Source organism: Puntigrus tetrazona, chromosome 23 (genome assembly GCF_018831695.1).
Source record: "Puntigrus tetrazona isolate hp1 chromosome 23, ASM1883169v1, whole genome shotgun sequence".
In the NCBI taxonomy this organism is placed as follows: Eukaryota; Metazoa; Chordata; class Actinopteri; order Cypriniformes; family Cyprinidae; genus Puntigrus; species Puntigrus tetrazona.
In genome coordinates, this window is record NC_056721.1 from 8,582,683 (window position 1) to 8,595,269 (window position 12,587).

Consider the following 12,587-nt stretch of genomic DNA (forward strand, 5'->3'; position numbering starts at 1 on the left):
ACATAATAACTAATTTCTAGTAAATCCAATCAATATTTCATGTCCATTTATTTATTTTATTTGCAGCCGGTAATAATCACTTGTTATTGAAAACTAAAACCCCAGCACGTGATTTGAAGGCAGTGGCTCATGGAGAAACTGCCTTACACACACAGTCTTTCTCATTTGTATTCAGCAGCAGCAAACTTTCAGATCTGCTATTGCAAAGGTATTCTTCCAGATCTTATTCTGCCTCCGTTCCTCTTTCCGTTAAGCTTCCTGCCTCTGTACCAAGATTTGAAGAGAGAGGGAAGCAAGAACTGCCTCTTTCAAGGCAAATACAGATGAAGGTTATATGGATTTTGCCTTCTCTTTCTCCCCTTCACTTCCCAAAGTGGCCTGACTAAAGAGTTTGGCGGTATCAACAGATCATGGACCCTGTCCTATGAGTGATGCTTCATATTTTTTTACTCTTTATATAAAACATAGAGACCTAGAGAAAGTGGAGAGAAAGTATTTCTAGGAAGATTAAGTTGGAAAGGCTGGTCAACAAGTTATTCTACATTAAACAGTATGGATCTCTCAAAACATGTCCAGATCATAATTGCACCTTACTAGAATTTGAAATGCTGTGAATGTGTGGGTGTATGTTATTTCCATGCAAATAAAATGAAATTGCAAAAATGAATTTGAAATGCTCTGTGGTCTTGTCACGCCTGTGCGGAGGAACACGAGATGATGGATCATAAAAATCTAAAAATATAATATGTCTACTTAGAAGGGTAGTACACACAAACAGAGGAGAGGTAAGTAGAACATTGTTGATGAGACCAGAAAAATTTATGCTGAATGAAGGAATCTGTAAGAGAATCGAGACAAAGATAAATAACGCATATTAATCTGGATATAATGATACAATCATGGGAGATAGAACCAGGGTCACACACAGAGCACATGAAGAATGAGAAAACACAAACAAAAGTCCCCTTACCTGGAAAGGTGCAGTCTGCACCTAAGAACAGAAACAATAACAGGAAGGGAACTTGAGAAAAATTCAGGTGGAGAAACTGACACCTGGGAGGGGTTCATGGCAAAGACGTAAGGAGATACCAGGAAGAGATAGGGAGGAACTTTGGGGCAGGAGGGAGACCAGCAGGACGACTACAGCCATACGGGCAGCCCACAGTGGAGCTGAAAAGGGAGAAGCCATGGAGGAGGGATGGTGGTGGTCTACTCCAGGGGCCACCAACAGCGCAGGTGGAGAGGAGCCCTGAGGTGATAAGCCAGAGATGCTGGGAATCTGATGGTTTTATTGGGATCCTCGGCACCAGCAACCGATGCTGAGACGGGAATCAGGAAGCAGGAGCGACGAGACTGAGAGCTGGAGGGAAGCCTGGACAGAGCCGGATGGAGGAGGGACCAGGGCGAGCCAGAGGAGGAGTCCCGGCCGGCAGATGACAGAATTGGGTTGAAGAGCAGGAGAGACGAGGAAGCCTGGTGGAAGGTAGATTGAAGAGTCACGGAGGGAAAAGGGAGCTAAGGGCTATAGTGCAGCCTGCGGGCTGAAGAGCCGATTCGGAGTCCATGACCTGGAGGCTGGGAAGGCAGAATCGAGGAAGACTCCATGGAGAACCGCCACAGATGGTGGGGCTGAGGGTGAGCAGGGGCTGGAGCAGAAGCAGCAGTGGATGAGACAGGAACGGGTGGGAGGATGGCTGGGTTTGAGGGTTTCTCTAGGCTTAATTTCTGGACAGCGCCTTAAGAGCAGATACTGGAGGATCAGAACTCCAGGCTGGATAAGATCAGTGAAAGGCTCACTCGCGACTCGCTGGATAGTGGCTTTCCCACCATGGCAGGCCCTCGCACCTGGTCTGGTGGAACAGAGATTCTGGCCCACTGCCCTGCCGCTTCTCCATGTTAGCCTTGGCCTCCAGCAGCGGGCTCGGGCGAGCTTCACAGCGGAGATGTAGGGGCTGGGCTCTGGGTCCAGAGGCCAGCAACACACCACCAGTGACCCTGCCAAACTAACACTGAATGGGAATTAATATATAAGGGGAAGGGAATGGAAGATAATTAATGACACTTACTTAAACATAATGATACAATCACAGGACACAGAAACTAGGTCACACACGTGCTAGCTGCATGGAAAATGAGAAAACACAATAAAAGTATCTCGTGAAACAACAGTAATGTGATTGATCTTACCGATTAATGAATTGATTCATTCATTCATTGATTCATTCATGCATCCACTGACTGATTGATTGATTGATTGATTCCTTCATTCATTTATGCATGTAATGTTTGGATTGATTGGTTTCACATCACATTATTAAGGTAAAACACTTTGCTGGTTCTGAGGTGTGAAGCAGATTCTGGCATTTTTTTACGTTATCTGCATGACAAAGGTGACATTCTTTCTGCAACAAAATGGAATTGCAAAAATAATGATTTATTGTCGAAAATCCTAAAACATTCTCCTGCCCACAGTAATGAGAATAAGATTTATTTATTTTTATTTAGAATTGGTAATAAGAAATGGGGAATATGCTGTAACAGGTTACGGTGCAAAACAAAAATCATCATGGTCCTAAAATAGGCTTCATTTTCACAAAATATAATTTCTTAGTGGAAATAGACCCAGACGTATTCTTGATAGTTTAGGAGATTCACTCTAACATCTATTCAAATCTATCCGATGCCACAACTTTGGCCTCCAGCCACCAGCAAGATAGTCAGACTGGGACAGCATATACAAATGAGCCGGACATCACAATCAGATAGAGACAGTGAGAGAGAGAGAGAGACAGAGAGAAAGAGAGAGAGAGAGAGAGAGATTGCGCACAGAGGCTGGGCAAGTGGTGTAACAGTGACAGATGAGAGGTAAAATGTGGCGATGTGCTGGAAATGTCAGGCTATTTAATCCATTATGGTGCCCGATCACAGCGGCTGATTCAAATGTCATTTGTTAGTTCTGGCTTTCTATATCGACCCACTGGATTTGGAAATGACAGAAATCCGCATTGAGCTAAGTGACCAGAGGGCGTTAACAATTAAAAATCATTAGTCTGACTTGGCGACAATGTACCATATTAACAAGACGCTCTATTTCTAAGGCATTTAAACACATATGTTACACATTCTCAAAAAATGGCATAAATTTATTGTTTTAAAATATATATTATATATACATACACACACACACACACATACACATATATATATATATATATATATATATATATATATAAATACTAATATCTGTCATGACAGCATTGTTATCCTAAGTATTTTGAGTTATGTCATGTTTTTAAGATTTGGCCACCTTAGTAAGCATGACATGTATTTTAGGTAAAATGCAATTCCAGAATGAATTGGAAAGACTTTTTATTTATTTATTTAAATATTTATTGAAGATGATGAAAAGAGAAGTGATGTTTACAGGTATGTTTGCAAATTGTTTATTTTTTTAGAAAAAATATCTAAAATACAGATTAACATGGAGAAAATAATGAAATATGAAAAATTTTTAAACCTATATTTATGCAGAGGTTATTTATTTGGTTATTTAGAAGCTCATTCAAAATATTTAGTTATACTAAATGCTATTTATTAAAATCTATTTTTTATTATTTGAAAACATATATACTTTTTAAAAATATTTGTGCACACTGTTTTATTTTAAAAATGAAGTTAAAGAATAATAAAATGTACGGGCAAAATACTAGTTTAAACAATATTTGTGATGCATTTTTTTTTGTTTTTTGCAAAACATTGAAAATAGTGAATTCTAAAAATAGAAAACTGGAATAAAAAAATCTGTGAAAAAAAGATTGGCGAAGTTCCCAATACACTTTAAAAAGTTGAACTCAACTTAAAATGTTAAAGCAAACTTTTTTACAGTGTCGTAATTGCTGTAATATATGCATTTATTGCTTTCGGAAGCAATCCACCTTTCATACTGGCCATCAAATGTAGGCCAGAACAGACAAATAAAAATACAAAGCCATTCTCCTCAAGGAGAAGTCTGTGTGCCATTGGGGGTGATTTTAAAACTGAATTTCAAAGTAAAAAATTATAAAAATTACATTCAGTTGTTTTTAAAAAGTGACTTTTACTGTCTAGATAGATCTACTGTCTATCTAGATGTATTTCTCAGGCTCCAGCTAAGCTAACATCAGTGCCTGCGGAAATCAGTAAGTGGGAGGTCCTGCAGGAGTTTCTGGCCCATGTTCTGTACAAATGACTTATGAGGGTCCATTTGAGTTAGGGATGCTGTTTCTGGCAGATAGCTACCTGTGGAGGCACTAGCGATGCAGCGATGACCTGATCGTGGCGCCTATGAAAGTAAAAAAAAGACATACAGACCTTTGTAATAGCTGGGTTGCAAGACAACATGATGGGTCGGTTTGACAAGCTAGTTCATCCTGGCTGGGATTTTTCACCATATCTCCACCATGCTGCCAGTGAGAAGAGGCCAAGAGGTCACAAACCGAGGGTCAGATTAAATGGCAAGCGCCACAATCTCAGAGCAGCCAGAGATTAACGTGATATCGGGCAACAAAAATGCAGGCGTAGCGCTGACCGCTTCCAGGAAAGAAGCTGGAAAATGACCTTTTCACTCGCAGCGCAGACGCTTTTGATAGCAGGATTTCCAAACTCACTACTGTTAGCCAGAGAGGCGGGGGTTAGAGAGATAAGCGCACAGGAGGGATAGACTGTGGCAGAGTGAGAGATTATGTTGAAAAAATATGAAACTGATGGAAATCAGACAGGCGTGAAAGGTTCTGATCAGGTCTGGCAGCCTGCGTCTGCCACCCACAAAGCCACGTGGCCCAAGCCAAACAGCTGGCTGTGACAGGCTAGCCAGGATGATGCTGTCACTGACACAGAAGGGTGTTTCACTCTTCACATTATCACAGCATCCTGCCCTGACAGTCCACCTGAACTCTAGAAACACACACATCAGAGGACACGCTGAAGTCCATAATGCAAATCAGAACTGGTCCTGTTTGCTTTCTTTTAATACATATTGTGAGCGATTTGTCAGTAAATAAGGCTTTTTATCGCTGAAACAACTGCATTTTCTCTGCCAAGTGTAGTTTTAGGATGTACATTAATGGAATATAGATTTATGATGACAAATGTGAACAATTATAGATTTGAGAAGAAGTGTTAGTTTTAATACATAGAGGATCTAAAAGTGAGCTTGACTTTGACCTTCTACGTTTGGCCAAAAGCCACCTAAAGTACATTGTAAAGCATTGAACTGTGTTTGTTGAAATAAATAATGTAATGAGGAGATGTTTAGAGAAATTATCATTAAATATCAAGAAGCATACTAATAGAGAAAAATCTAAAAATATTTTAACTCAATTTTTTTTTTTTTTTAAATAAAGAGGTGGAACTGAAAAAAACTAATGATATCGGATGAGTCAGAAACATTTGAAATTTACAAAAAAAATACTAAAAATTATATGAAATTAAATGTATTTGTTTAGATGGTCTTTAAAAAAGCATTTAAAAATTTTTATTATAGTTATTATTGTGTAGAAATGTATTTGTATATTCATTATACTATTTTAAAAGTTGTAGCTTTAAAAATCTACAAATAGAATTTCCAAATATTCCAAAACACAAAAGTGCAGATTAAAAATGACATAAAAAGTTTATTTACTGATATTTACTGGAAAAAATCATTCAAGATCATTTTATATTCTAAAACTATTGCATATTAAATCAAAAGAGCACTAAAATACAGAAAAGTAATTGATTTTGTTGTAATGCTTATCTACTTATAAAGAAGGTCCTTTGAAAACAAATATATAGGATGGCAGACGACCGAAAAAGATAATAGTGTCACATCTGTAAAGGAATGCTCAAGTAAAGCCCTGACACAGGACCTGCCAAACTGCTGTGGCTCTCACCCCAGTTTCAGAGCTGGCAGATCTCTGACAGACATCTCTTCACCGGCCCCAGGACTTTGAGGACACACTTCTGCACTCCAGACAACACCTGCTTCATCACGATAATCTTTTTAGGTGCATCTAAACGTGACTTTGTTATGATGTTCATGAAAATTTATGACGTTTCTTATTTCACCTCTGGCGTGGTTTCAGGTGCTACCAGCGCCTGAGGGAGTAAATCAGCCCACGTGGCTCCCGATAAAAGCGCCCGCACTGCTTCTTCCTTCCGGGATGTTTCTATATGCTGCTCATTATAATCAAATGAAACAATATCATTTGACCTTCAGTAACTTTCCCTTTTTGACCATTTTCCGAGCGCTGAACCTGTCGTGCTTATATAGAGCGATTCAATAACTTAAAACAGTCAGATAAATTGTACTTGCTGCGTTGCTCAGCCCAACAGTTTTAATAACTACACTGCTATCTAGAGGTCACCACCAGAGCTGGTAAAGTCACCATTTGTCTTCAGATCTTGGCAGAATGGCTTCTTCAAGGGATCCTTAATGCCCATTTTGCCATTTTTCTAGCCAGAACTGATTAAAAACCTCAACCTATCCTTCATTTCCCTAAGTCAAAGGAGATTAGCATGCTTGATCCTGCATTATACATCATTTGCCAGCAGGCTGGTTTTCACCTGAGGTTTGATCTAAGCAGGATTTTTTTCTCGTGACAGCATGAAGATAAGTGTGACGACTCTCTTCAGAGTCAGGGCTGCTGTGGGGCGACAAGACACGTGTCCTCATGTGACCAGCGGCCGTGGACGTCTAACACGTGCGACACCATTCACCAGATGTGCTGATAGGCTAGAAGGTGGTTTCTTTAAGAATTGTGTGACTGTATCTGGCAAGACAGACTCACCTACACCGTATGAAAGCTTACCATGGCTTCATTGTTATAACACTCATTGTAGGTCCTATAGCATCTGGAAAGGAACGCGAGGAAGCAGACATGAATGGATTTCTATAATCGTGGCAGCTTCTGCTGGAGGAGAAATAAATAAAGGTAATTGCTGGGAGAATATACGGTGATACTTGTGTACAATAAAATAATTCAGCAATAGAACCCAACCACGCAGTAATCCTCTAGCAACCTACTAGCAACTACTTATAAGACTTAGCAAATAGTCGCAATAGTCATGTTTTGCTCTGTATAATGTAACATGAATTTTAAATCTATTATAACACTACATTTTTTAAATTTTGTACAAAAATTAAATTTGGTTTGAGTATTTGATCATGCTGAAATAATTATTCTTTAATTTTTCTCGCAGGAAACATAAACTTTGATATCAAAAAATGGTTTCTTCTACATAAAAATCAAATGAACGTATTTCAAACATTTTGCATTGCTCTAGTTGCAGATGGTGAGGGAGTGGTAGCTACTGCTGCTCACTATATTTCTTTAAATGACACATTCTACAAAAAGCATTTATGTCCAATAATAACGGCGAAAAAATCAAAAAAGTTGAAATAAAATGTCGGTAGGTGTCGGTGCTATTTGTAATTTAATGCAGCTTAAATAGCAATCTATGCTAAGAAAATGTATTTATATAAACGAGTAGATATGATAGATAGATAGATAGATAGATAGATAGATAGATAGATAGATAGATAGATAGATAGATCATTCTTTTACTAATTAAGCCGCTTCTTTTCCTAAGAAAAGCAAGATAGTGTTTTAATTAACCTGTTTGTGCTGCACTGCATCAGAGACAGTTTCTAGCGTCGAGCTGCAATTAAACAGTGAGCTACAATTACTATTAAATCAAGTCTCGTGGCCCCCTGCACTCAAGCATTAATTAAAAATGTGTTATGAGTATCAAAATGTCTAGCGAGAAAATGTGTTTAGTTGGAATTGACTATGGCGTGAGCCGTTTCTTCTCTATCACGAGGGCTGCAGCCGCCCTCTGCATCTCAACAGCTCTGACGGACTACTAATGATGCTGTTTTCTATATGTAATTTTTTTCATAATGGATGGTTTGAAAAGTGATGAAGTGCCCCCTCGAAGGAAAACCTGACACACACCGAGTACTTTTCTCGCTCTGAGCACAGTGATTACTATGGCAAATAAATGGCTTGCATTATTTATAATATGTATTAAACTTTGGTGATACAATGCATCATTGTAATCTTGTGGATAATCTTTTAATTCTCATTATGAATTAGCTTATTAGTCTTACCTCAAGAGTAAGCCGGTGGAAACATTAGCTTAGCCCTGCTTTTGATGTGTTACTGAGATTTAATTAGCAGAGAGGCATGGAGTATGTCTCTCTCTCACAAGATAAACAAAACCTACAACAATGCTTTGTTAATACGTTAGACGGTTCAACAACAAATGTGTCGTCCCGCGCAGAGCCTCCGAGCTAATAATCATTCTGATATAAAACTACTCCCTCTCCTCGCAAATTTGGAGTCGTTTGCCCCTTGGTATTATACACTTGATACGTGAAAACACACTAACAATACAGCGATACACACTTCTTCCTTACAAAGATACTGATTCTGAGGGAAACACCTGTTGCCTAGGTGGTTTCTAAGGTGTTGAGTGCGCTTCAAAACAAAACAAGTGATTGTTAGGTTGTTTCTAAGGAGTTCTGATAGTTACTTACTGGGCCTAAGGGAAATAAAAGTCCACTGTCAAATCATACTTAGTTTTTAACATCTATTTTATCATTCAATGATGTTTCAATAGCACACCTCTCCCATCAAAACCATTTTGTTTCGTTAACCGATGTTATGCAGCTAAAACAGAAATGTTCCTCTCGCAATAAGCCACGGTATTGGCTGGTAGCAACACAAGCTCCTCACTACGACCTTGCTGAGTCATGATGCAATTTAGTAAATTAGGGCTTCTATCCAAACATTAATGCATGGAAAACCTTTTAAACTTGAGAGCAGCCATATGGGGAGTGCTTCTTTGAGGTTACAGCATTAAATAATGATCATCTGACTTGGCATATGCCAGGTGACCTTTAAATATGGGGAAAACGCTTCCATTAAGTAATTAATTTCTGGATTGCCAGAAAACCATCTCATGTGAGCGAAACTTGGTAATGGAAAAGCAACAGACTTTGTGATTCTTTTTAGATATTTTTTTAAATTCTGGCTTTCTTGGCAATTTGAAACATCTCCTAAAGCATTCTAATAAACAGAATTGTGCAATTTAATGTAGAGATATAAAACTGCACCCAAGAAGAAAGAAAATTCAAGATGTTAATGTGACAATTGTAACTCATAATTGAAGCTATAAACTCACAATTATGAAATGAGAACTCAAAATTAGGAAAATTCATTGAGATGGTAGACTCAGAATCAGAATTGCGGATGAGCACCTCATGAAAAAGTTAGAATTCAAAATTTATATCTTGCAGAGAAGTCTGAACTGTGATAAAATAAGCTCACCATTACTTTTCATTTTTTATTCAATGGTAAAATAGGCTTCAGTGTCTCTAACAAGCTGTTGAAGAATAACTATAAAAATAAATAAACTGCCACTTACTATTTGTTACCTTTACACCTATAAAACCGCTCTTGGGGCGAAATAAATAAATAACTATAGACAATATACTTTCTGTGGTCTCTACTGAAATATGTGCACCAATCGGCCATGACAACGGGGAACTGCACAACATGTGCCATCAAGAGGATACAGACATTCAAATACCATTGGCCAGAAATGAGGTCATGGAAATTAATCGGCCTGTATTTATTTCAAAAAGGGATCCGGCATTTGATTCACAGTTCTAGTCTCAAAGCAATCGAGATTGAGTCACTTAAAATGAGTGTTTGCTAACAGCACCCTATTTGGCGTAAGTAGTTTATTATTCAGAGTTTCCTGAGCGGCCGGTGTTCCTCCAGGACTGCACTGCAGCTGGATCCAGAGGAGAAAGACGCAAATGTTCTGTATGCATAACCTCTTCGCTCTGCCCTGTGCCTACAGAAATTGGACACACAGATATTAGAGCTGGAGTTATATCTGTGGACATGGCTTTAGGGGCTGCACTGTCACACTGCATTCTGGGTATTTTTCTGGGCAGAGGAGGTGAGCTTATAGTCTCCTGAATGATTTAACACACTGAAATGACACAGCACCCACAGAGCAATATCCAGGCGCTAATGCATCTCCTACCGCCATGTCATCTGAACAGAAATGAACTGCTATATCCTCTCTGCTGGCATGAGAGATACGCGACCGGGCCGCATTATACAGACAATGTCGGCTTTAAACGCGTAAACTTGTATTGCAGAGCTCACAGGAAAGTCTGAGGTTATTTGCAACTCCAACGCGAACGGACAGCATCTGGTGCAACCCGCTTTCGTCTGGTTATCACAGAAAATGATTTTGACTTCCGCCCCTTCAGTGTGTGAAAACGAACGGGAAGTTTGTTTACAGTCAAAGTGCCATGCAAGGAGGGGTTAAAAGCCCACCGTGCCTGCTTGTATTTGTTACATAAAATCTTGGAGTAGAAATGTTTTGTTATTCGAGTTGTAAAGGGTTTCATGATCCTTGGGGACACAAGTAGCTTTTCATGGAGAAACTCTGCTTGAGGGTTATCTTACTATGTAAACAATGTCTACAGACAGTCATACATGTCTCCCATTCGTGGCTCACGGTATTTATTATATCATTTCAATGGTAATGAAAGCTTCAGTGCATAGTATTGAAATAACATTACTTAGAAATATACAGACTGATTTAGTTTTAAATGACTAATAGGATTGCTCACGCTTTGAGGATTGCGAATAGACTTCTTAAGTCCTCCAAACACAACAACTAAAACAGAAACAAGTGCCTCACGCTATGAAATGCATGGCGCAAATCTATTTAGTTCTAAAAAGATGTTTTATATGCTCAGATGGATGGAATCATATAGAACAGATTCATATACCTATCTTCTGTGCCCGCCCAGTCTTCGCTTACTATGCCATTAGGAACCTAACTGCATGACGGGTTAAAGATAATACATAGAAAGATCAAGCGTGATTTGCAAACTTTAATTCTCACAGCTCTGCTTAACACATTTGATCGTATTCGCCTTAAACAGTCAACGGAGAAACTATTCTTGAAGGCCTAGTTTTTAACTTATACAGCCATGCTTGATAACAGCTATATAATTACCAGTCACATGCAAACACATGTACGTCAAGTTTAATAGCTACATTATACTTCGCAGTAATAGTGGATTATTTAAACGCTCGCTTGAGGTGCCGGCGCTGCCTGGAGGGATGAGTCAAAATGATTTTCTTGTTCTCATAACGACAACATGCCACATACAAGAGGTGCACGAGATTGCTGCTCAGACACAAACCTATTGGAACCGCCAGACTACCTTTCCTAGAATCCAGCCGCCTTCCATACATTTTCAATGATATTAAAATTGTTAACAGGTGATCCAGAAAACATATCGAATGGAGTCATGTTGTCATTTACTCACCGGCCATGTTCAACACAAAAAGAAACCTGGGTTGGGTGAATCAGTTCATTTGGATAGTTAAATGTGTGGATCTAATAGAAGAATATAAAACGGGCAGTCATAAATCCGTGACCTGAAGATGGCCAGCCACAGCTCCTTATGAATGAACCTCACACATGCACAATCTATCAATCTCAGCTGGCGATTGGTCGGCATAAGTAATCATCTGTCAATTGTCTCTAATGGCCTCTCTTCTCACGTCAAGATGATGATGAAAGCACTGGGCTGGATTTGAGGGATATTGGGGAAAGAGGTGTGAGGCTTCTTGCCTGCCCCTCCTCATTAACTCGGTGAGGTCTGACAGACAGTCATTTAGATGAGCAGCTGACTAGTATCTGTAGAAGAAGAACGGCTGGGTGGAAGAAATGACAAAGAAGAGAGAGAGAGAGAGAGAGAGAGAGAGAGAGAGAGAGAGAGAGAGAGAGAGAGAGAGAGAGAGAGAGAGAGAGAGAGAGAGAGAGAGAGAGAGAGAGAGAGAGAGAGAGAGAGAGAGAGAGAGAGAGAGAGAGAGAGAGAGAGAGAGAGAGAGAGAGAGAGAGAGAGAGAGAGAGAGAGAGAGAGAGAGAGAGAGAGAGAGAGAGAGAGAGAGAGAGTGGGGAAAGAGCAATGAGAGACATGCTAGATGAAATCAGCCAGAGAAAGACTGAATAAGCCACTGACATGCGTGTAAAGGCTGTACATCATTACTTCACAAAAGATCTATGAAAGTTCAGGTCAATCTCTAACCGACTAATTCCAGAGTCTGCTCTATCATGTGAGCTTACTGAGCAAACTTACTTCATCCGAAACTCATACATACGATATGCGACGCATGTGTATCTCGGTTGGTATCAGTTTTAAAACCACGTGAGGATGTTGAAGTAGTTTTGAAGTCATATCTGCAACTAAACAGCGTGGCCTTTATTATTCAAAACTGTACCTGTAAACCATACTTCGTGTGAAAAAGGATAAAAGTTATAGGACTTTCTACTCTCCGGTGTTCATTTCAACTGGAACCGCTGCAATTCTTACATATAGGACGCTTTTCATGTTTGCAGAAATGTAAGGAAGAGGCACGTGTTAAGAGTGTTTGTGTTGTAAGGTTTAAGGTCCTAAGACTGCATTCTGAATTAGATCTACATTACAAGAACTTTTCTACTGCATGTAAAAATATTTTAGGCGAAAA